Here is a 24,901-nt window from a genome sequence, read left to right as displayed (position 1 = left end):
TGAGAACTGTACAAATTTAAAAACTTTGGCAGGATTGAAGTAAATCTTATGTCATGTTGTAATATCTAATCAAAGAAACTTTGAACTATAGAATAGAACAGGAAAACTGATGGAAGGGAAGGACGGAAGTCAACAGCTCTACGGAGCATAAAGTAGGATATATGTAATAAGATTTGATGTTTTACTGGTGTTGGTGGGTGATCTTAAATCTCAATAAAAATTATTTTTTTTTAAAAAAAAGAATATCACAGTGTAATTCACACCAGACATCTGAGCTGTGCAAAAGTAATTGGCTTCTATCCAGAAGTTCTACTTAGAGTAGAAGCACTAAAATGAATAAAGCAAAGTCAGCCATGTCTATGAACTATAATGGGCCTGCCCTGAGTACATGTTGCATGACGTACTAAGAAAGAATGGCCTAAAGGTTGTGTCTATGGGTCAACAATCTAAAAACTAATATCCTATGGCATCAGATCTCAGAGAGAAACACATATGATGCCTGTTCATCTCAACATAATTGATTTGAAGCAATTCCATAAGTGCCCCCTTTGGACAGAACTGGGAATTACAGTGTTGCAACTGCCAAATAGCTTTAATAGCCTGCCTTTAAAAATGGACGGGTGTGGACAGAGTCAAGAATCACGCACCAGATGATTGTGTGGTAGAGGACTTTTAATGAAGACCTCATAATCACTGGTTGGTGCATAACTGTTCGCAGGAGGATTCACAGAGGGGTATATAAAGGCCCACCAGCTAGGAGTTCCTCACTCACTCACTGGATCCAACATCCACACCAAATCATATTGCTGAAATAGGTATGTTCTGTCTTCATTCTTTCGGTTTCCTAGATTTCAGGAGAGCTTCAGGTCTTTAGGATGTAGTCTAACAGCTTCGGTTTTGCAATGAAACTGGTTCACTATATTTCTTATTCTTGGTGACCAATCCTGGCCTCCTGCCACATGGAGAAAAGCGTGATTGATGTTATTTCTAACTCAAAGCCTACTTTTCTCTTGGGTGCAAGGGATTGAAGGTCTCTTGCAAATGCCATTTCTTACAACACATGTTTTTATTCATTCAAAGAGAAGTTGGGATCTTGCCTTTAGGACTGAATTCTTTCAGCATTGTAGGACTAAAACATTTGCCTAATATCGTGCTGCACAGGATCTAAGATAGTCTTTTTTCTGCTAAGCATGTCATCTGTTTCCTAACAGGATGTTGGGGGCTCAGAGAGCATCCTCTCAGATTTGTTAGCCTGACTTCCAGTGAGTTCCCAAGGGAGACTCAGAAGAGGCCAGTTTATGCATTCCTTTCCTTGATGCAATGTGTAGCAAACTTTAAACATACATTTCACGTTGGTCTTAAGCTGTAATGTTTGGCTATCAAAGGTGTTCTTAATATTGTGGTGTGCTTGCTTAATGGGAAATCCCTTGAATCCTTTCAGCTCCGCCTTCCTTGTCCACCGCTAAGATGTCCTGCTGCTCCAATTGTTGCTGCTCTCCCTGCTGCTGCAAGTGCTGCTGCTGCCCCTGCTGCTGCTGCACTCCTTCCTGTTGCTGCACTCCTTGCTGTTGCTGCTCTCCTTCCTGCTGCTGCTCTTCCCCCTGCTGCTGCAACTCTTGCGGCTGTGGTTCCTGTTGCTGCTATCCTAAGCAAGGCTGCTGCTGAAGAAGTTCAGTGAAGTGTTGAGAGCTGCTGCCTCCTCCATGCTGGTGGACTCCTTGAATTAATCTGTTTCTGTGCCTTAAGTTTATTCCTGCCTCCTTCTACAACCCTGGATTCTTCTCATCTCCTTCTTACTTTGCTTTGTTTTCCTTCAAGAAGGCATGCCAGTTGTCTTCTCTTTATCATCATGGTGGTCCTGGAGGTCATTCTCTTTTCATCTCTTTGAATAACTCCTCTATGGGGGAGAAATATGTTCATACAGCAGTTAATAAAGATTCTAAAGCACAGTAGAGTGTTATTGTATTCCTTTGCCTTGAAATGGGGACTGTCTCATAGATCCAGCGTAAGTCATCTGCTTGGCAAGCTTCTCCAGCTGAAGGGCTGCTGGGCCAGTAAGGATCAGAAGCTGAGTTCTTGAGGAGCACATCTCCATCTGTCATACAATCTTGGGAAGGGGGCCATATCTCATTGGAAGGGCACATGCATGACACACATACTTAGGAGGATATTCTAGTTTTTTTGCACAGCAATTTGCACAACCCCAGAGTCGTCTACGACTGGACTTAACTGTCAGGGGTCCTTTACCTTTACCTTTTTGGAGACACTTGGAAAAATAAGAACATTTGATAGAACTTCTTGGGCAGTGGCGTCCAAACTTTTTTCAAAGAGGGCCAGATTTGATGAAGTGAAGGGCCATGAGGGCCAACCAAAGGGCCAACCACAGCCAGATTACGCCCCCAAAATGGACTTTGGACATGCCTGTTCTTAGGACAGTAACTCTCCAGGTCCATCACAAAATCAGTCTGGGATAATCCTTTGATCCACTACAATCTCAACTATTTGCAAAAAGATGTCATGTAGTATCTGGTAAGAACGGGATAAAATATGGCGTCCTGTGAGTGAGTGAATAACTACCAGGTGGTGGACCTTCGTATGCAGCTCTGCGACTGCTCCCCCTAATAGTGAGCCATTACTCAACAATGCTCATGTCTCCATTAAAACACGGCATTAGCTTCCACTACAACATCATCTGGTGTATGATCCTTGACTGTGCGCACACCCTTCATTAGAGCTGTTTCTTTGTAGTTAACCTTGCAATTCTCACCCCCTAGCCAAAATGGCACTCATAGGGTTGGATAGACAACATGAGTTGCTCGGTCAGTCCAGGACCTTAGGCACAGATGAGGAATGTGTGGCCCCTCCAGATGTTTCTGGACTACAATTCCCACCATCCTTTATTGCTGGTCATTCTGGCAAGGTCTGATGGAAGTTGGAATCCTACAATACCCTGGTGGCCCAATTCCTAATCCCAACCCTATAAATTTATTTCAGAACTGAAAGCTTATTGATTCCTCAGCCTGCTCAGAACATCTGGCATTGGATTTCTATGGTCATGTGCTTGCTCTCTCTTAATAAATATAACCATTGCTTTAAAAAACATTATTACTGCTGCTACTACTATTACTATAATAGGTTGTATGTAGTGATGTATGGAGGCAGAGATACTGTATCTGTCACATTCCTTGTTAGTCACAGTCATTGTTTCCGTTCTTCTGCAGTTCAGCTTCTGCTATTCCGTTCTTCTGTCTGCTATGGCCAAAACTAATGCAGTTGATTATGCAAATGACTTCAATACATTTAAACAGAAACACAATGTTTCCATAAATAGTGGAATTAGGTAATGTTTGTGGACTAAATAAAAGCTTGCAAATACACTCTTATTCATTTGAATTGTTTCTCATGGCACCAATAAAAAGGATAATGGCATTCCTTTGCACACTCACAGACAACACCCCTCAGGAGTACAGTGGTACCTCAGTTTACATACGCTTCAGGTTACAGATGCTTCAGGTTACAGACTCCGCTAACCCAGAAATAGTACCTTGGGTTAAGAACTTTGCTTCAGGATGAGAACAGAAATTGTGCTCCGGCGGCAGCCAGTAGCAGGAGGCTCCATAAGCTAAAGTGGTGCTTCAGGTTAAGAACAGTTTCAGGTTAAGAACGGACCTCCGGAATGAAGTAAGTTCCTAGGTACCATTGTATTCCTTTTTGGGGGGGAGGGGTTCCAGAAAGCATCTCTTTGGACACTGTGAGACACCAGCTGCTGAACTAGATAGATCCCCTCCCCACCTTAGTCTGATCCATCAAAACTTTTATTTTGTTCTGTGTCAATGACTGAGCAGGGGAGGAATGGTGGAGACCTTCTCCCCCAGCCTGACCCTTCCAGAGAAGAAGACACTTCAGAATTACAACAGGGGTTTGAGGGAGGTCACAGCTCAGAGGAAGATGAGGGGGGAATTTGGGAAATAATGGTAGAGGAGGAGGAGGCAGAGCCGGAGCAGCAGCTGGCTGACACGTTATCAGTAGAAAGCATTCCACCATCTCCCAGAACCTGGTGGGCCTTGAAAGTAGGAGAGCAAAGAGCTTGGAGACAGATGGCCCTAAGTGTCAACCGTAAAGTGTGGGAGGGTGCTGTTGATGAATGGGGAAGTGGGAGAAAAGAGGTGTGGGGTTTTCCTCAGGACAATGTCCAGGGAGGCTGTCTACCAGCTCCACCTGGTACGCAGGCTGAGACCCTACCTGCCCGCGGACTGTCTCGCCAGAGTGGTGCATGCTCTGATTATCTCCTGCTTGGGCTACTGCAATGAGTTTTATGTGGGGCTGTGAAGATGACCTGGAAACTGCAATTAATCCAGAATGCGGCAGCTAGACTGGTGACTGGGAGTGGCTGCCAGGACCACATAACACCAGTCCTGAGAGATCTGCATTGGCTCCCAGTACATTTCCGAGCACAATTCAAAGTGTTATTGCTGACCTTTAAAGCCCTAAACGGCCTTGGTCCTGTATACCTGAAGGAGTGTCTCCACCCCCATCGTTCAGCCCGGACACTGAGGCCCAGCTCCGAGGGCCTTCTGGCGGTTCCCTCATTGAGAGAAGTGAGGTTACAGGGAACCAGGCAGAGGGCCTTCTCGGTAGTGGAACGCCCTCTCTTCAGATGTGAAGGAAATAAGCATAGAATCATAGAATCATAGAGTTGGAAGAGACCCCAAGGGCCATCGAGTCCAACCCCCTGCCAAGCAGGAAACACCATCAGAGCACTCCTGACATATGGTTGTCAAGCTTAAAGACCTCCAAAGAAGGAGACTCCACCACACTCCTTGGCAGCAAATTCCAAAAGATAGCAGCTATCTTATTTTTTAAAGACACCTGGAGGCAGCCCTGTTTAAGGAAGTTTTTAATATTTAATGCTGTATTGTTTTTAACACTCGATTGGGAGCTGCCCAGAGTGGCTGGGGAAAACTCAGCCAGATGGGTGGGGTATAAATAATAAATTATTATTATTATTCCAAGAGGATGGATTTCCAAGCTTCTCTCTGTGAATATTGGATAAAAGCAGATGGTAAGGACTTTTCCTTGTCTTGTCCATTCCTAGCAACCTGCCGCGGGGGTTGGTTTCTCTGCCGCCTGACACAGAGGGTTCTTGCTGCAACTTGACCTTCCTTAGGAAGTGATACACCACCAACAGTGGCACATTCAGGTTAAGTAAAGGCGATGTCTTTCTAGCACAGCACATTCCACTCCTCTCTCTTTGTCTATATTCACACCTTTCATTAAAAGAAGGTTGGCTAATAGCATATCATTAACAACATCTTATACTAATAGCAGAGCAATTCTCAGGTCTAACCAGCATGTGCTTAGAAGTATAAACTAGACTGAGGGGTAAATTAGAAGCTCACACACACACAAAAACAACCAACGAGGCTGAATATTGTGGTTGTTATCACCCAAATTAGAGACTCCCTCACCAGATGCTGTTGGACACCAATTCCCAGCATCCCTGACCACTGACTATGCTAACTGGACCCAGTGGGAAATGGAGACTAACAACATATGTTGTTATTTATTATGGGTTGTATCCACTGCTAATCCTACACTGAAGTTCATGGGAATGAATTATTTCACTGAGTCTATGCTGAATAGAAGTGTTTTCTTTGAGGTTTCAGTTCATGGTACTATGCTAGGTTGACAAACAGTAATCAGTAAATTCCCACACTACAAGCACATTTCTTAGTACCGTATTTTTCACTCTATAAGACGCACCCGACCATAAAACACACCTAGTTTTTAGAGGAGGAAAACAAGAAAAAAAAATATTCTGAATCAAATGTTGTTGAAGAGGAAGGAGGAGGGTGGATCAGGCATCACAACAAGAAGCTCTGCACAGCTCTCCCTCTTGCTGTGCTGGGTTCAGCAGAGCAGTGCAAAGCCTCTTCAGTGAAACTGGAGGAACGCTCCCGCTTCGCTGAAGAGGTTTTGTGTGGCTATCCCTGAAGCCAGAACAGCAAGAGGGATAGCTGTGCAGCCTGCATTTGCTCCATAAGACACACACACATTTCCCCTTAGTTTTTAGGAGGAAAAAAGTGTGTCTTATAGAGTGAAAAATACGGTTGGAAAGTTGCATAAACTACCTAGCCCAGCATCATCTTCTCATGGTGGTAAACCAAAGGCCTCTGGGGAAACTGGCAAGCAAGACAGAATATGAATGGAACAGCAATTTTATCCAATTAGGTTCCCCAGAAAATGGCTTTCACAGGCATGCTTACAGTGGAAGGAGAACATAGTCATCAGTGTTAGCAGAAATCGACAACCTGATCCTTCATCGATATATCTAGTAAAGGTAAAGGGACCCCTGACCGCTAGGTCCTGTCGCGGATGACTCTGGGGTTACAGTGCTCATCTTGCTTTGCTGGCCGAGGGAGCTGGCGTACAGCATGTGGCCAGCATGACTAAGCCACTTCTGGTGAACCAGAGCAGTGTACAGAAACACTATTTACCTTCCCACTGGAGCGGTACCTATTTATCTATTTGCACTTTGATGTGCTTTCGAACTGCTAGGTTGGCAGGAGCAGGGACCGAGCAACGGGAGCTCACCCCATCACGGGGATTTGAACTGCCAACCTTCTGATCGGCAAGCCCTAAGCTCTGTGGTTCAGACCACAGTGCTGCCCACATCCATCAATACCATAGATCTGGATTATTTAAATATTGTCACTGTCCCCCCATGTACATTGGCAACTTGACTTTGCTGGGTGTCATATTTCCTCCTCAATAAGTATAACTTACCTGAAAAGTCACATGAATCTCCTAATGGGAGGGGGGGTGACATTTAGCGCATGCATCTCCAGTGGGATAAGACCTTCCGGCTCATGAATCAGAGTCTGTTGTCACCGGATCCGGGAAGACAGCTGACTGAAATGTCCACCATGCTAAATATTCTTCCTATTACATTAATCCTTTGAGTGCCTCTTAGACACATGGGGAAATTACAGTGTTATTAGCTGAGTTAAATAATAGGCCCCAAATATACTTTGTTCATCACAAATACAACAAGATCCCAAGACGGATTACAGACCGGATGATGGCGCAGCGGATGGCAATGCGTTTGGATGGCCAAGGAAGAACTGGGCATGTTTTTACGCTGCCTCACTTCCTTGGGGATGGGCTTGTGGACCTGCATAAAAGGACTCCCATCCCTCCGTCCTTCACTCACATTACTTCATTGACTTCACAGTCTACCACAACTGGTAAGTTCCACTGATTCTTTTGTATTTTAAAAGCGAGGGAGTGGGAAGAACATTTGACAGAATTGGAGCCCTTTCTTCACAGTGCGGTAATCTAGTGTAAGTGAGTTCTGAACTCTCCACTCAGCCCATTATCTGCCTGGAAGGACCAAAGCTCAGTGGTAGAGTATGTGCTTTGCATGTTGAAGATTCTAGGTTCAGTCTTCAGTATCTTCAAGTAGAGCTGGGAATTGACCCCAGTTAGGAAACCCTGGATGCTACCCATCAGTGCAGACAATACTGAGCTTGGTGGAATGATGGTCTGTCTCAGCATAAGACAGCATCCTATGTTTCCATCCCTCTACTGCATTCCTATATTCTACTTTGCACAATAAGCTAGATACAACAGAATGTTGTGGCGTAGACTGCTTTTTCATTGCAGCAGTGTTTAAAGCAGAGTGGGAGGTGCTTCAGAGAGCAGTTTGGCAAACCACTTTCTGAAGCCCCGTCTTTCTTCAGATAAATAGGGTTGGGGTTGGTATGAGCTGTGAGAGGGGGCTGTAGTGGGGGTAGATTTAAGGGGAGGGGTTTTGTGTAAACGGAGGATGAATTGGCCAAATGTGAGGGAAGGGAGATTAACAGCTGGGTTGGTGAGTGGGGTGAGCAGGGGTGGCAGCCCCTACAATGGACGGTGAGAGAGAGAGAGAGAGAGAGAGAGAGAGAGAGAGAGAGAGAGAGAGAGAATGTATCTTTTGGTTCTCTTTCAGCTTTGCCTTCACTCCACAAAAGATGGGCTGTAACGATTGCTGCTCTTCCTCCTGTGGGACAGCTCTCCTGTGCTGCCCTGTGCCCTGCTGTGGCCAGTCCTGCTGCTCCCCTTGCTGTGGCCAGTCCTGTTGTGGCCAGTCTTGCTGCTCCCCCTGCTGTGGCCAGTCCTGTTGTGGCCAGTCTTGCTGCTCCCCCTGCTGTGGACAGTCCTGCTGTGGTCAGTCCTGCTGCTCCCCCTGCTGTGGCCAGTCTTGCTGCTCCCCCTGCTGTGGCCAGTCCTGCTGTGGCCAGTCTTGCTGCTCCCCCTGCTGTGGCCAGTCCTGCTGTGGCCAGTCCTGCTGCTCCCCCTGCTGTGGCCAGTCCTGCTGTGGCCAGTCCTGCTGTGGCCAGTCCTGCTGCTCCCCCTGCTGTGGCCAGTCCTGCTGTGGCCAGTCCTGCTGCTCCCCTTGCTGTGGCCAGTCCTGCTGTGGCCAGTCTTGCTGCTCCCCCTGCTGTGGCCAGTCCTGCTGTGGCCAGTCTTGCTGCTCCCCTTGCTGTGGCCAGTCCTGTTGTGGTCAGTCCTGTTGCTCCCCATGCAGCAGTTGCAAATCTTGCTGCTCTCCCTGCTGCAGCCAGACATGCTGTGCCCCCTGCTGTGCCACTAAATGTTGTGGCACCAAGAAGTGCTAAAGGACCGTCCAGAGTCAAACGAAGTCCAGAAGCAGTCGATGCAACAACCGGAATAGCGACCAACAGCATTGGTCGTTAAGGCTGCTGGGCTACTTGATTACAAAGGATGAATTGCCTGAAGCTTCTCACCAGGCTCCTTCAGTCACTACTTCGAATCTCCTTCTTCTGTGTTTCCTATTATTCCTTCAACAGCCTTCTCATCAGCAAAGGAGCCTGTTGCATGTAACCAAGCCTATTGTATGTAGCATAGATGGTGTTTTGAGTTTCCTCTTGGTGTTCCAGGGTCCTCAGCTATAATGCATGCTTTCTCCAACTACATGTGCAGAAAATAATAAAAATTAAGAAATCATGAAAGGTACCATACTTCTGGGTCTGCCTTTTTTATTCATTGAGATTTTCTGCATGCACAGCTAGGGATGCAAGGAGGCATCTTTGCCCTTACGTTCCTTCCCCTCCAGTTCTAGAAGCCACTTGACTGCAAGGAGCCTGATGAGGTAAACTGCACTTCTCTTTTCCCTCAGCGGAAATCTAATGCACCAATCCCTTATTGGCAATTTCTTAGCCCAAGCGTTTGTTCTTATTCTTTCCCAGATCTTCCCCTCAAAATTACCTCATGAAAACACTCTGAACCTCACATAAATTCCCCTTCAAAGATGGGGCAATTATTTTCCCTATGAATTTCTGTGCAGAATTTTTGGTTTGCTTTTTTTGTTTTTATTTTTTATTTTTTTGGTGAAAACTCTCTCTCTCTCTCTCTCTCTCTCTCTCTCACACACACACACACACACACATGCTCTCCCACTGCCCAGTTTGGTGGAAGGCTGATGGTTTACTGGGTGGGCTGAGGAAAAGTAGATTCGAATGATTACTGGTTCAAATCTGCCTCAATATCCCTCCATCCTTCAATTATTTAAGAAGAAGAAAATACTGTCACAATTCCAATTCTCAAGCCATTTTGTATGGAGGCATTTCATTATAAGATGCACACTGACTGGCAGCCGCTCTCTGGGGACTGAACCTGTGTCCTTCTGAATGCAAAAGAACTGTTCTTCCACTAAGCTACAGTTCTTCCTTCCTTTGGGGGAATCTTCCTCTCAAAATGGCCACCCAGATGCCTCAAAATGGAGCCCACAAGGAATCAAGCACAGGAGCACTCTCTGGTATTCATAAGCATTGCTGCCTTCGACCATGGAGATAGCCTTATCCTCCATGAATCTTTCTAATCCTCTTTTAAAGCCATCCATTTTGGTGGCCGTCACTCATATGGGAGCACGCACCATTGTTTACCTCTGTGCCTTGTGATGGACAAAATGGTATCCACCAACCCCAAGTTTACATATAGAAGCTGAAAGACCTGGCAGGTGACTCTTAGGTCCCATCTGCACTATACATCCAAAGCAATATTTCACAATTTGAAACTATAACCCAGGCATAGGCAAACTCAGCCCTTCAGATGTTTTGGGACTACAACTCCCATCATCCCTAGCTAACAGGACCAGTAGTCAGAGATGATTAACACCTGGTGGCCACCGTAAGGAGAAGTGCTGTTGCTAGGAAGGGAGTGGGGAGCAGCCCAGTTGGAGCAACACCATCTTTTGAGTGGTTGAACTTTCCATGTCTCTGTGATTCTTAAATAAATACATTGGTAAGATCTCTTGATTCCTGTTTCTGGCATCCAGTCATGAGGGAGGGAGTTCGTATTCCCTTGAAGTCTGGCCTATCTGACACCCGTGAACTGTAGTTTGTTAAGGATGCTGAGCATTCCCCTCACAGAGCTACAATCCCCAGAATTCCCTGTTGAAAGGGATTGATTGTTCATGCCCTCCAACATTTTTCCAATGAAAATAGGGACACCCATAGTAATAGTAATAGTAATAGTAATAGTAATAGTAATAGTAATAGTAATAGTAATAGTAATACATTACCCACTTGACTAGGTAGTTTCCAACATATGTGAAAACATAAGAAAACATTAAACATTAAAAACTTTCCTATACGGGGTTGCTTTCAGATGTCTTATAAAGGCTGCATAGTTACTTATCTCCTTGGTTCAGGGGTTGCATAACTCCATACCCTCCAACATTTCCCCAAAGAAAATAGGGACATCCAAAGGAAAAGTGGGACATTCCAGGATCAAATCAGAAACTTGGATGGCTTCTGTAAATCCAGGATTGTCCCTGGAAACTCCTGGATTGTCTGGATTGTTAAACCTGACAGGGCCTGAGATGTAGTTTGCAGACAAGAGGTGTTGATGTGGGGGTGAAGTATTAAGACAATGAGAACTTATTTAATTTCACAATTTTTTTTAATGTTTGCTTTGCACACCATGTGGCTCAAAAGCACAGTATCACCTCTCATCCAATTGTTAGAAACTAATTCAGGAATTCGTTCCAAGGAATAAAGCAAATGGAAATTGTTCAGTTGAGCAGAGGAGGTGATCATAGTGATGAGAAAGGTTTCAAGCATTTAACTCAGCAACATGCGATTGCAAGAGGTGAACAAACAGGTTTTCAAATCGGGGTTCTCCATGATGCTCTTCTCCACCCGGCTGTTGAGATGGAGACTTCCAGCGTTTCTCAATGCCGGCAGAGATTTTTTTAGCATCTCTTCCCTGGTGGGCAGCACTGCTGGATGGGGAGCTGAGATCCACGAGAGCAGCAAATTCGTGAAGGGACGTAAGAATATCGGCGGCCACAACAGCTGGATGAAATGGGGACCTGCCTCCTGACATAGTAGACCACTCTTGGCCTACGTTGGTTGCAACAGCAGCAGCCACGACGTCCACAACAGCAGCAACTCATTTTTAAAGAGTAGAAGGGTAAACCTGTAAAGGAGACACAGAGATGGTTGGAGGAGGAACCATACAACACTTTTCAAAACATATCGTTTAGATCAGGCTTCTATAATGGCCACCAGTAGGTCTCCTATCATGACCCACCATGAGCTCATGAGATGTTAGTCTTTGCTGCTTGACTGGGATTGCAAAAAATAGTGAGGTTTGCATCATGAACCTAGGGGCCACACAATCAGGGTGATGGGCTGCACATGTTGTTGTTGTTTAGTCATTTAGTCATGTCTGACTCTTTGTGACCCCATGGACCAGAGCACGCCAGGCACTTCTGTCTTCCACTGCCTCCCGCAGTTTAGTCAAACTCATGCTGGTAGCTTTGAGAACACTATCCAACCATCTCGCCCTCTGTTGTCCCCTTCTCCTTGTGCCCTCCATCTTTCCCAACATCAGGGTCTTTTCCAGGGAGTCTTCTCTTCTCATGAGGTGGCCAAAGTCTTGGAGTCTCAGCTTCAGGATCTGTCCTTCCAGTGAGCACTCAGGGCTGATTTCCTTAAGAATGGATAGGTTTGATCTCCTTGCAGTCCATGGGACTCTCAAGAGTCTCCTCCAGCACCATAATTCAAAAGCATCAATTCTTCGGCGATCAGCCTTCTTTATGGTCCAGCTCTCACTTCCATACATCACTACTGGGATGGGCTACACATAGACTTGATATATAGACTGGAATTAGACTCATCAGGATCCTGTTAGTGCTCTGTGTGGTCCACCAGTCTCTGAATGATTCTTCAACACCCCTCAGTCACCAGTTCTATGTCTTGGAGAACCATAGTTCAATGGCACCGCATCTGTTTTGCATGCAAAAGGTCCCAGTTTCAATTCCTGACATCTTCAGTTTGAACTGGGAGAAACCTCTGCTTGAGATCTAGGCAAGCTTCTGCCAGTCGGTAGACAATCCACTCCTTCCCAAAGACTGAGAAAACTTGGACACATCTAGAGTACCTCCCCACCTTAAGACTTGGCAAAGATAATACATTGATGAACACCTCGAACCTATTCAACACCTGCTGCTATTGTCCTCCCACTCCATATTTGCTACACTGGTCTGGCATTGAAGACAACATCTACAGCCATTGTAGCTTAGTGGTTAAAGTGTTGGACTAGGACCCAGGAAACCATGGTTCAAATTCCCACTTGGTCATCATGAAGTTCACTGGGTAGGGGGTCAGTCCCTTGGCCTATCACTCTCTTTCAGCCTAAATCTCTACAGACGTCTTGTGTGAACCATCTACACTCCCTTGAGATCCCTGGGGGAAAGATAGGATATAAACGTAAAGAATCAATAAAACAATTCTGTCTTTTTTCTGTCAGATTCTTTGGGATGGGTCACCAAGGAGCAAGTATATGGAAGAACATGGATCCAATGTTGTTTTAGAAGGGTGTCTCCATTCCTATCTCTAATGGATAGTTTGAAATTCTGCCCATCCCAACACAGAATAATTGCTGAATTTGGAGGGGGGTGCAAATATCCAAATTCTCTCATACCCTGCCACATCTTGCATGAATAATAATAAACACCTTACTGTACCTTGTTCAGCAGCGGTAGTTCCTTAGAAGAACAAGTTCCAGTGAAGGAGTGAAGAACCCTCTCCTATTTTATACAGTGCCACCGACCCATCCCAGGGGAAGTGAGGCATCTCTAAACACCAGCTGATTCCTGACGTAGTGCTGAGATCCTTCTGTATTCCTCCATTCCAATTGGTATTCCCCTGCTTAATCCATATCTCTCATCGACTAGGCATTTATTAATTATGAGTGATTAATGCTCCATTGGCTTGGTGCCCTGGTTATTTTGAAATCAGAGCTGAGAGCACTTATAGGAGTATGACAAAGGAATGATAGCATGACATCAAGCTGGCAGTGATAAAACAAACATATGGCATAAAGATGCTTTCTTGAGCAAGAGAGGAATGGTCTACATAGCTCAATACTATCTGCACCGACTGGTGGTGTATCTTCATGGTATAAGGCAGGGGATCTGATATGTTCTACCTGTAAAACAGATGTTCTACCACTGAGTTATGGTGTATTCCCTGTTTAGGAGTGGGGTGTTATCCAGAATAGGATATGGCCTTTGTGGTTGCTATCCATCAAGTTAAGCCTCTGGGATGGAAATTGATATTTCTTGACTTTAGACAAGTGCTCATGTACATATAAATATATGTGCATGCATGGGCACTGAGGATTTGGAGCACTGCAAGTATAGGAGAGCGTTCCAGTTTTCCTCTGAGAGAAGAGTATAAAGCAGTCCCACCCTGTTTTAATCTGATTATCTGTATTAGCTGAACAAGGCTTAAATAACCTATCATAAGTAAATATGCCCATGTTTTATTTTAAAATAAATAAATGCTATTCCTGTTTTGCCAAGTGCACCGGCTGTTGGTATGTTTCCAAGATGCCAGTTTTAATTTACAAAGGTCTGAATAGCATTTGATAAAAGGTAGGTTCCTCTACACAAGTCCCTATGTACAGTGCTTTTTTGGGGGGGGAGATGCAGGGGTACGCATACCCCTAAACATCTTGTGAGTCTTTGTACTTTTGTCCACTTACTGTTTTTATTTTCCCCGATTTGAACTACAGTGGTACCTTGGGTTACAGATGTTTCAGTTTACAGACGCTTCAGGTTACAGACTCCACTAACCCACTAACTCAGAAATAGTACTTTGGGTTAAGAACTTTGCTTCAGGATGAGAACAGAAATTGCACGGTGGTGGCGCAGTGGCAGCAGGAGGCCCCATTAGCTAAAGTGGTGTTTCAGGTTAAGAACAATTTCAGGTTAAGAACAGACCTCCAGAACAAATTAAGTTCTTAACCCAAGGTACCACTGTATATAATAGTGATTTTTTGGAGTCAAAATGAGAGTACTGCCTAAACAATTTTTTTAGGAAGAAAAAAAGCACTGCCTATGTACTATGCACACTGAGTCCCTCTCATATGACTAACTAAACACTTAAATATCAGGAACATGGTCAGAGAGCAAACTAATGTTGGAAGCATGGGAACAGTCCATCTACTCTTTCGATGTCTTTAAGGAATACACAGAGGCTGAAATGGAGGAAAATGTGCATACTTTAATTCTTTATTGTAGATCAAGGAAACCAGGCAGGTCAGATGTCCCAGGAACATATATGAAGAGCCCTGCTGGATCAAGCCAATGACCCATCTAGACTAGAATCCTGTTTCTCAGTGTTCAGCCAGATCCTTATGGGGAACTGAAATATACTCGGAGTCGAGTGTGAATTTCATGCTCTTTATTCAGCTCATAGTAGCAATGAATGAAATTTTCCCCAAAACATCTAGCTATATATACATTATTTACACAATGGGCCCAGTGTCATTGGCTAATTCCGGGCTGCTCCTGTAGGCCAATCAGGTTGTGGATTCACCTCCTCCAGAAGCCTGATTGGCTGCTCCTGCTGATTCACTTCCACCTGGAGCTGGATTGGGTGGCTCCTGCGGACCAACCAGACTGCTGCATTCTGGATCCTATTGTTCTAGGATTCAGCTCAGTACAGAACAGGAACCCTCAATCTGGACTCAAGCACAAGAGCCCTGTGCCTTCCTGTGGCTTGTACCAACTCATATTCAAAGACATTACTACCTCCAACTATGAAGGCAGAGTATAGCCATTGTGTCCAGTATCCATTGATAGCTTTATCCTCCATGATTCCCCCCTCCATTTCTCTTTTAAAGCTACCCAAGTTGGTGGTGTTGTAAATAAAAATTACCCTTTTCCCTTATGGGGTATCCAAGAGCCCATATGGAGTCCTTACATAGTTCCCTGTTGGTAGGAGAGAATAACAGAGGCCAACCAGAGAATATTGAGAAGCAAAGCAGCTAGTAAGCTTGAACTTTATTGATCTGTTGCAACAGGGTGCTCCCCTCACCCGCAGGAGAGGAAGAGGAACCCAGAAAAATGGTGTGCAAGGCCTTATAAAGACTTTTGAAATTGCTACCCTGTACATCAAGACCACCCCCAGAAACATCATACATACATCACAGAAAAGGTGGTCTTAAAACAGAAATTTGAATGTTGTTTTTCCCCTGTCATTTTTTATCTCCTGTCTGGCAGGATTGCCTGGGTAGCCTGGCCAGTCTTTTGTAATGATAAATACTTAGTTCCTGGGCCAGGTCACAGGCTCACACCCTATTCAAACACAATATACCCTTAAGACAGGATTTGTGAAGGAAAAGACAATGGGGAGGCTTTTCCATTTTCCATTGACCTTGCAGAGAAAACATTTGGTCAGCTTGGGACAGTTTGGGAATCAAAATGGTTCACTTATGAACATTTAACATATATCTAAGACCTCAAATTTCCTATCACAATGGTGATCACCGCCTCTTGCAGGAGTGAGTCCCATAGTTTAACTACGCAGTGCATGAAGATGTGCTTTCCTTTATCTGCCCTGAATCTTCCAACAAGCAGCTTCCTTGGATGCCAGGCAGCTCCAAGTGAGTAAGTTGCTCCAACAGATTCAGAGAGCAGTCTGAGTTCTGTCAAGCCTCTGCCTAGAGACAACCTCCTCTAGGCTCTGCCCTCTAGTGGAGACTTCAGATTCTTAGGAGGCCAACACCCTGGCTTGAGGTCTTGCATTTCACAGTCTCCCACTTGCTATGAAATAGCACATTATGCACTGCTAAACACTGAGGTACAGGGGAAGGCACCTGTGAGGGTATTATTGGCTCTGGCCCGACAGTGTTTTTCCACAGACATGCATTGAGATAACAGAATACTGCAGTCAAATGCTCTGTTTTGATTCTATTTCTTCTAGATGCTATTTTATTGTATTGTGGAAACTTTAAAAAAAATCTTTGTGGGGGAAAGAGGCAGTATGCCTCTGAATACTAGTTCTGGGAATCATATGTAGGGGTTGGGAGCTGCTGCTTTTAGGATCTATATTTTGACTACCCAAGAACATCTTGGCCACAGATGCAGGACTATAATGGACCTTTGACTTGATTTAGCAGGACTTTTTCCTATGCAAATATTAAATGACCGAGAAACGTGCCTTTAATTTGAGGAATTGAAAAACAGCAATGAGCTGAAACAGGCATAGGCAACCTCGTCCCTCCAGATGTTTTGGGACTACAGTTCCCATCATCCCTGACCACTGGTCCTGTTAGCTAGGGATCATGGTAGTTGTAGTCCCAAAACATCTGGAGGGCCAAGGTTGCCTATGCTTGAACTGGAAGCTCAAAGGAAACATTTCCTAAATTTCTTCATCCCAGTCCTGTTCACTTCCAGAAAATAGAAAGAACCCAAATATGTTCCACTTTTCAAGAGATGAGTACAGAGTGTTCCGCAAACTAAACAATAGCATTTCTGGACTAACATGTGGGGTGTGAAGCTTTGTCGCTGTCAGGTTCTGTGTGTGTATATCAGCCCCCTGTCTCATATTTCCAAACCATTTGTGCTAGTAATGATCTCTCAGCACTATAGAAGATATTAGTAGGCCAACTGAGATTCATGGCAAAGCGTGTTCTCCCTGAAATGAGAGCACGTGTTGCGGTGGGGTCTGCCAAGTCAACCCTCTGTTGCTAGGCAGGTAAAATTGTGCTGGCCTGGGGCAACGATTGGAAGGCTGGGTTGCTGGGACAAATTGCATGTTGCAATTTGGGTGGGTGGGACCAAAGGCTTTACATATTGGGGCACTCAGCTTTTCCTTTCTCTTTCGCTGAGTGCATCGGATCACCCGCCTGTGCGCCCTGAGTTCCGGTTGACCTTGCTATGCCTGTCATGGGGTCATCTGCCGTTGGGGCAGGGGCCTAGTAGGAATTTTGTCCATTTGGCTGATTGGCTGGTGCCATTTGGTTTTTGCCTACTACCTAGCAATTTGTCACAACTTGTAAGGTTGCGGTTAGGCATTGGTTATAAAAGTTGGTGGAGGAGGGGTAAGGATAGGCTGGGCCTGCCCCTCCAATGGTGGTGTGGAAGGGAATTCTGTTAAAGGAATCCTGGGGCTTGCCACGATTTCGTCCAATCCCTGAAATGGGACCAGGGCTGGCAAGCCTTGGGGAGCAGGTTGGGTGAGCGGTGAGGGACTGTCACTCAGCTCAACTGATCCCCAATATTGTTTTCCCTACACTGGCTTCCGAGGGAGTTAGGAAAGTCAGTTCTGTCCCAGGTGGGGGGACAGATAGTCATAACCAATGCCTAAGCAACCACTCAGATATATTTTGTATTTTTAAAGATATTTTGTATTTTGTATGTATTTTAATAAAGTTGTGGCCAAAATTAAGCCAAAAACCTCAAACAAAAAATATGTGTGATTTGTGAATTATTTTGAGGGGTAGCTTGGGGACCTCCACACGCAAATAGATTCTGGGCAGATGAAAGGAAACATTTCCCCAATCTGCATACAGGATGTAATCCAAACATGAGAAGAACATGAGAAGAGTCAGGCTAGTCCAGCATATTCTTTTCATAGAGGCCAAACATATGCCTATAGGAAACCGGAAAACAGAAACTGAGCACAGAAGCACTCTCCCTTTCTGTGGTTTCTAGCAACTGGTATTCAGAAGCATCACTGCTTCTTATCATAAATCAGTGTAGAATTGGCTGGTAGGAAAATCAATGATGACTCCTGGCTTAGATGCCTTAGAGATGGTATTAGATAAACCATTGGAGTTGCTAGACAACCTTATAACATACAATACAGTGGTACCTGGGGTTACATACGCTTCAGGTTACAGGTGCTTCAGGTTACACTCTCCGCTAACCCAGAAATAGTACCTCAGGTTAAGAACTTTGCTTCAGGATGAGAACAGAAATTGTGCTCCGGCGGCACGGCAGCAGCGGGAGGCCCCATTAGCTAAAGTGGTGCTTCAGATTAAGAACAGTTTCAGGTTAAGAATGGACCTCTGGAATGAATTAAGTTCTTAACCCGAGATACCACGGTACCTAATTTTCAAGAAACTTCAGAGACAATCATTATATTATAGAATATATTTTATTTTTTTTTCATTGATGCAAGAGCTGAAAGCAGAAGGCAGTTCCGCAGCCCAGCAAATGGGGGGAATATTGTGGTCAAACCCTACCCATTTAATTCTGTGCAGTAGTCATGCTTCTTTTGCTTCTTAGGTCTTCTTGGAGGACCTCTTCTGAAGAGATTAAAGGGAAGGGAAGCAAATTTGCAGCTTATTATAAGTGGCAGGTGCAAAAGCTTTAGGGTTTCCCACTTGGCAAAGAGAAGAGGTGGAGGTGACCCAACAGGTCTTCAAAAGGAGGTTGATGGTGTGGATATTGTTCTGGATGTTGGACAGATCGTGTTGTTATTTCAGGCTGAGTGGGACATCCGAAGTATCAGCCACAGCAACTACAGCCGGAAGAAGAGCTGTTATTCTTGATGTAGATGATGCGGCACCCTCCAGAACCGCAGCACTGGGAGCAGCAGCAGGGGTGGCAGCAGGGGTGGCAGCAGCCGCAACCGCAACCACAGCCACAACCGCCACAACAGGGGATGCAGATGATGTTGGGTCCACCATTTGAACTGGAGCCACAGCCACAGCAACCCATCATTGTGAGTGGAAGGTAGGCTGAAACAGATGAAATATGCATTACATTTAGTGTGTGTGATATAGAGGAGAAATGATGTTCACAATTTAGTGGACTAACCATTGAGAACTGCCACTTGCTGACTTGTGTAGAGCTTATTCCAGGTTTAAGGTACCGGATGGGGGCATTAGTGCCATTGGTGGGGTTTGGCAGACATACCTGACAATGGGCAGCAGTGTTCCAATGAGACACATCGTTTTTAAGTTCCCCAAACACTCCTGATGTAGTGCTGCTCCAAAGCATTGTTGGAAATCAAAATGGCTCCTAGACCCAGCCACTTGGCACTGACTGGAGCTCCAGAAAAGTTTTAATGGGAACTCAGGGTCAGAACCAGATTTAGGTTGGATGAGGCCCTAAGCTACTGAAGGTAATGGGGACCTTAATATGTCCAGCTCTCCTTTCTCAACAACAAATTGTCACTGTTTTTTGTGTTGAATATATGCTATATGGTAATTTATGGACTTGATAGGTATCAAAGCCATTTGCACATAACAAATAGGAGCCTACACAACACAAACACTTTTGCTGTGTGTAGGTTTTATTTTATTTGTTTTTTATCTTATATTTTGGAAATGTACATCCAGGGTTTTTTCCCTTTAATTTTTTGGGGGACCCCCAAGAGAGTGGAGCCCCAACCTATAGATTGTTAAGCTTATATGTAAATCCAGCACTGCTCAGGATTATGACAAATAGTAGACCTATTCTCAACCTGTGTAAGGTTTTCAGAGAATCTTGCACGGTCCTTGACACTGTTCATAGTCATGGTTGTTAAAACATTTCTAAAATGCTTCTTCAGTCCACCTTGCTATCCACCACACAAACGGAACAAAATGGCAAACCCCAAGACTGCGATACTAAAAGCAGCAGCCAGTAACTCAAAACTTAGAAAGAATAAAAGCCCATGAAAGATAGCAAGAGGGACGATAGCAAGGGACGATAGCAAGAATCTTCATTGAGTAGATTACCTAAGCAGAAGACAACTCCCAAAGCCCACCTACCCCTCCAGTTAGAGACCATCTCATTTGAGATAATGAAGGCATCTACGGTAGGGCATTATATTCAGATGTTAATATGAAGTGAGATGAGACCAGCCCTGCTGATCTGACTTGTAAGTTGCTTATTTAGTTAGCAAGATTTCTATCCTGCTTGGTGGTAATGAAACCTCTAAGCTGTTTACTAGAAAAATTAAAATTATCAGTAAAAATGGTTAAAAATAATTAAACACATTTAAACATAATTGAAATTAACAGTAAAAAAAGGACTGAAGCAGGTCAAAATCTACATGTCTGAATAGCCTTGACAGAACAAAAATGGTTTAAGCAGGTGCTGGAGAGGGTACAGGGTCAATAGGCAGGGAATTTGCAAAGTAAGGTCATAAATTACAGGTGAATATAAATAGAATCATATGCAGGTCAGTTCGGCTAAAAGGACATATCCAACCAAAAGAGTTAGCCACATCCATTAATTTCAATAGGTCTACTCAGAATAGGTCCAACACCAGAAAAAAAATATCCCAGATATAAAGTACTTCAACTTACTTTGTTCAGTAGTAGATGGAGAGGTGTAAGAGGTTCAGAAACCCAGTGATTGAATGGAGAAGTCTCAGGTGGTGGGCCTTTTATACATCTCTGTTGTTTTTCCAGAGGAAGTGAGGCATCATGGCAAAAATGGTAAACTCTTCATTAGCCATCAAAGAATCCATCCCTGCCGGGACAATGTGCCATTATCACCTGCACGTCCCTTGACCTGGCTCATATTTGTCATTTCCACTCCATGTCTTAAACCTAATAACCTAAAATATGATTAAACCTAATAACAGTCCTTGATCTGGCCAGAGGGTACTGAGAAGATTATGGAGAAGAATGCTGGCATCCATGGACCAACTTAACAAAATCCATGAACCCAAGGCCATGCTTCTTACACTAGAAACATCCGATTCATCACTGTTGGCCCATTAAGTGTGAGTTCCAGTGTATGATATTACATATCCATTTTCTACATGCAGAGAAAAACAACACAAATGGACACAGTAAGCTCTTAGCGCCAATTGTCTTGTTATTAAGGGAGAGAAGCTGCCTTTGGCAAGGAAGATCTAGTCTTTAACAATGGCGGTGCGGAAGTGTTAGCAGTCGTAACAATCATGGACATCAAAGTCTAGCACCAAACACAGTATTTCCAAACATGGAAATCCTTCTGAAATTCTCTTCACCTCAGATTTAGAACCTCATAATACACTCCCCCCCCCCATAGTGGAAGTGATGCATTAAAAATGGGGGGGGGGTTGTCTCCCCTATCTCTAGCTTTTATTTTATTTTTTATAATGATTTTTATTGCGTTTTTCCCAAATTACAGAAAGAACAGAAAAAAGAAATAACATAAAGAATAGAAAGAAAAAAAAAACAGAAAATCACAACCATTTCAACAACTTATTTCAAATTTCCATTGGACTTCCCCACATCTCCCACATAGTGCATTCTTGACAATAAAGTTATCAGCAAATTATACCCTTATTTCGTGTGTTTCTTTGTATTTTCAATTGCAGTTTAAGTTTAAATCTCTTATTTTCCATTTACTCTAAAAATATAACATGTTGTCATTTTTACCCATTTAAACTTTGATTCTTTCATAAATGTTATCCAATTTCATAAATAATTAAATTTTCGTTGCTGGGGCTAACATTCCAGGTCATACGGCATCTTAAGATTCATATAACTTATAATACTTTTGCAAATAGTCTTTAAATTTTTTCCAGTCCTCCTCCATTGCCTCTTCTCCCAAATCTCGGATCCTTGCAGTCATCTCGGCTAGTTCCATGTAGTTCATCAATTGCGTCTGCCAGTCCTCCAGTGTGGGCAAATCTTGGGTCTTCCAATGCTTAGCGATAAGGATTCTTGCTGCTGTTGTAGCATACATAAAAAAGGTTCTATCCTTTTTTAACACCTTCTGGCCGACAATGCCCAGAAGGAAGGCCTCCGGTTTCTTGGGGAAGGTGTACTTGAACACCTTTTTTAACTCGTTATAAATCATTTCCCAGAAGGCCTTCAATCTTGGACAAGTCCACCAAAGGTGAAAGAATGTCCCCTCAGCTTCCTTACATTTCCAGCATTTGTTATCGGACAAATGGTATATCTTAGCCAGCTTGACCCTATCTCTAGCTTTTAGAGTTTTTGATTTGAGTTCCTACTGAAATCAGGCTTCATTTTAATGTTTTAATGTCGTATTTTGATCTTCAATTGTTTTTATACCTGGTGTCAGTTGCCCAGAGCCCCATCTTGGCTGGGGAGGGCGGGGTATAAATAAAATTTATTATTATTATTATTATTATTATTATTATTATTAGCTGGCACCCATCACACTTTTATCAAGGTTTGAGTATTGGTACATCAATTTTTATGAACACCCCCCGGGGGGGATTAATATGAACCATTTTCATCCCCATCACCACGGATGACATCGCAAATGGCTATAACTTCCTGACCCTTTCAACAAAGACTGATAACACTTGAAGGATAACTAGCCTCTTCAGAATGGAAAAAGCTTTATAAGTTAAAGTGAAACAGGTACAGGTGTTTTGTTTTGTTTTTTGCCAGAAAAACATAATAGAAGGAATGCTCCCCTAAGTTCCTTTTAAAGCAGGTAAGGATATCATTTGCAAGCAATGTTGTTGCTTCTGAAAGCATGAATCATGCCCAATGTCACAGTTGTTTTCTTCAACTGTGGGGAAATAGCTATATTTTTCCCCTTTTAAAGAAGTGGATGAAATTTGCAGGCAGAATACCACCACTCATTACTGCCCAAAAAAAGAGAAAAGAGGTAAACTCTTCACAGGGCCACAGGGAGTTTAGGCTGGCCTCAACCAGAGTCAGGGCTTTTTCGGCCGTGGCCCCAATCTGGTGGAACGCTCTGTCACAAGAGATTAGGCCCTGCGGACTTGACATCTTTCCGCAGGGCCTGCAAGATGGAGCTGTTCCACCAGGCCTTTGGCCAAGAAACAGTCTGACCCCCTCTCTCCTTCTGTAATCCTCATAGAACTCTAGCCCAATGGTTGCCATTAATTCGATTCTGAATTGATTTTAGAATGTATTTTAATTAATTGACTGTGTGATTTTATGTACACTGTGCTTTACTTGTGGTTAGCCGCTCTGAGCCCGGCTTTCGCCGGGGAGGGCGGGATATAAATAAATAAAAAAATATTAATTATTTTTATTATCCATTGAAGTACCCATCTCTATCCAAATGATGTAACATTGTCAGCTGCAAAAACCTTGATCTGGCTCATGGTCAACATTTCCACACTATGTCTTTAAAAGCATCAGTAAACCTAATAGCTCTGGACTTTATGGTCAGGGGTCCCTTTACCTTTACCTTAAACCTAATAGCTCTATTATCCACAGTTTAACTGGAGAACGCTAAGAGGATTATGGGGAATGTTTATATCGATAGACATGCGTAACAGAATCCATGAACCCAAGGCAACACCTGTTGCACCCAAAAATATCTGATTCACTCTTGCTGGCTCAGTTCATGTGAATTACATTGTATGTAGAAGAAGAATAAGAAGAGTTTGGATTTGATATCCTGCTTTATCACTACCCTAAGGAGTCTCAGTGGGGTAGTGATAAAGCAGGATATCAAATCCAAACTCACTATCCTAAGGAGTCAAGGGACGCGGGCGGAGCTGTGGTCTAAACCACTGAGCCTCTTGGGCTTGCCGATCAGAAGGTCAGCGGTTCGAATCCCAGTGATGGGGTGAGCTCCTGTTGCTCTGTCCCTGCTCCTGCCAACCTAGCAGTTCGAAAGCACACCAAAAAGTGCAAGTAGATAAATAGGTACCGCTCCGGCGGGAAGGTAAAGGGCGTTTCCATGCGCTGCTCTGGTTTTGGTGTTCCATTGCACCAGAAGCAGCTTAGTCATGCTGGCAACATGACCCAGAAAAACTGTCTGCGGACCAACGCCAGCTCCTTCGGCCTGTAAAGCGAGATGAGCGCTGCAACCCCAGGGTTGTTCACAACTGGACTTAACTGTCAGGGGTCCTTTACCTTTATCTTTTAAGGAGTCTCAAAGCAGCTAACATTCTCCTTTCCCTTCCTCCCCCACAACAAACACTCTGTAAGGTGAGTGAAGCTGAGAGACTTCAGAAAAGTGTGACTAGCCCAAGGTCACCCAGCCGCTGCATGCAGAGGAGTGGGGAAGCGAAACCAACTCCTCCAGGCTCTTTCTAACAATTACGGTATATTTTCATTAAAGAAGACATTGTACAGTACCTTTGGCAAAAAGCGTATAATGTACAAAGTTAAGGTGGAAGAGCTGGCAGATATATAGTAACAATCGTGATCCTCAGTGTTGCTGAACTACATCTCCCATCAGCCCCAACGAGCAAGGCCAATAGCCTGGAATCATGGGGACTATAGTTCAACAACTTATGGAGCACCAGATGTTCCCCCAAACCTGCTGTAATGCCAAAGATTGATTTTCCTAACATAGGGAACTTGCTGAAATTCTATTTGGCCCAGATTGGGGATCTTATGATTTAGGTGGTCTTCTTTCTAAAGCAGGACCAATGCATTAAGAATCTTCTTTAGAGCCTAAAGGGAATACTAAATTTTGTACCACTTCTTAAGGTGTCCAATGCCTTCTGATTTTCTCCCTCTATATTTCTGATCTACATACATGTCCCCTGATAAAGCACTGAAGGACAAGGAGGTCAATCATGATGAGCTTGTGTCTAGACTCATTTGGTGTTATACCACTGGCTGTGATGACCTGGTGGCTATAGTCCACATGGCTGAACAATTAAAAATGATCAGATCAGTGTTTGATGAAGATGGGGGCGGG

General features: G+C 44.0%; 2 long non-coding RNA genes across 2 annotated transcripts; both read right to left on the bottom strand.

The window, feature by feature from the left end:
* Positions 1–10,943: 10,943 nt before the first annotated feature.
* LOC309521236 lies at positions 10,944–13,172 on the bottom strand. Its single transcript, XR_014214593.1, has 2 exons — positions 13,037–13,172; positions 10,944–11,484 (listed from the first exon to the last, which is right to left on the bottom strand). It is a non-coding gene; the product is annotated as an uncharacterized lncRNA (long non-coding RNA).
* A 5,270-nt stretch (positions 13,173–18,442) lies between these two features.
* Positions 18,443–20,650, bottom strand: LOC309520803. Its single transcript, XR_014214437.1, has 2 exons — positions 20,605–20,650; positions 18,443–19,047 (listed from the first exon to the last, which is right to left on the bottom strand). It is a non-coding gene; the product is annotated as an uncharacterized lncRNA (long non-coding RNA).
* Between the last annotated feature and the right edge of the window lie 4,251 nt (positions 20,651–24,901).

The sequence above is a fragment of the Podarcis vaucheri genome, assembly GCF_965113315.1.
Source record: "Podarcis vaucheri genome assembly, chromosome: 16".
NCBI lineage: Eukaryota > Metazoa > Chordata > Lepidosauria > Squamata > Lacertidae > Podarcis > Podarcis vaucheri.
Note: the sequence above shows the minus strand (reverse complement) of the source record. Positions and strands in the feature narration are given on the sequence as shown.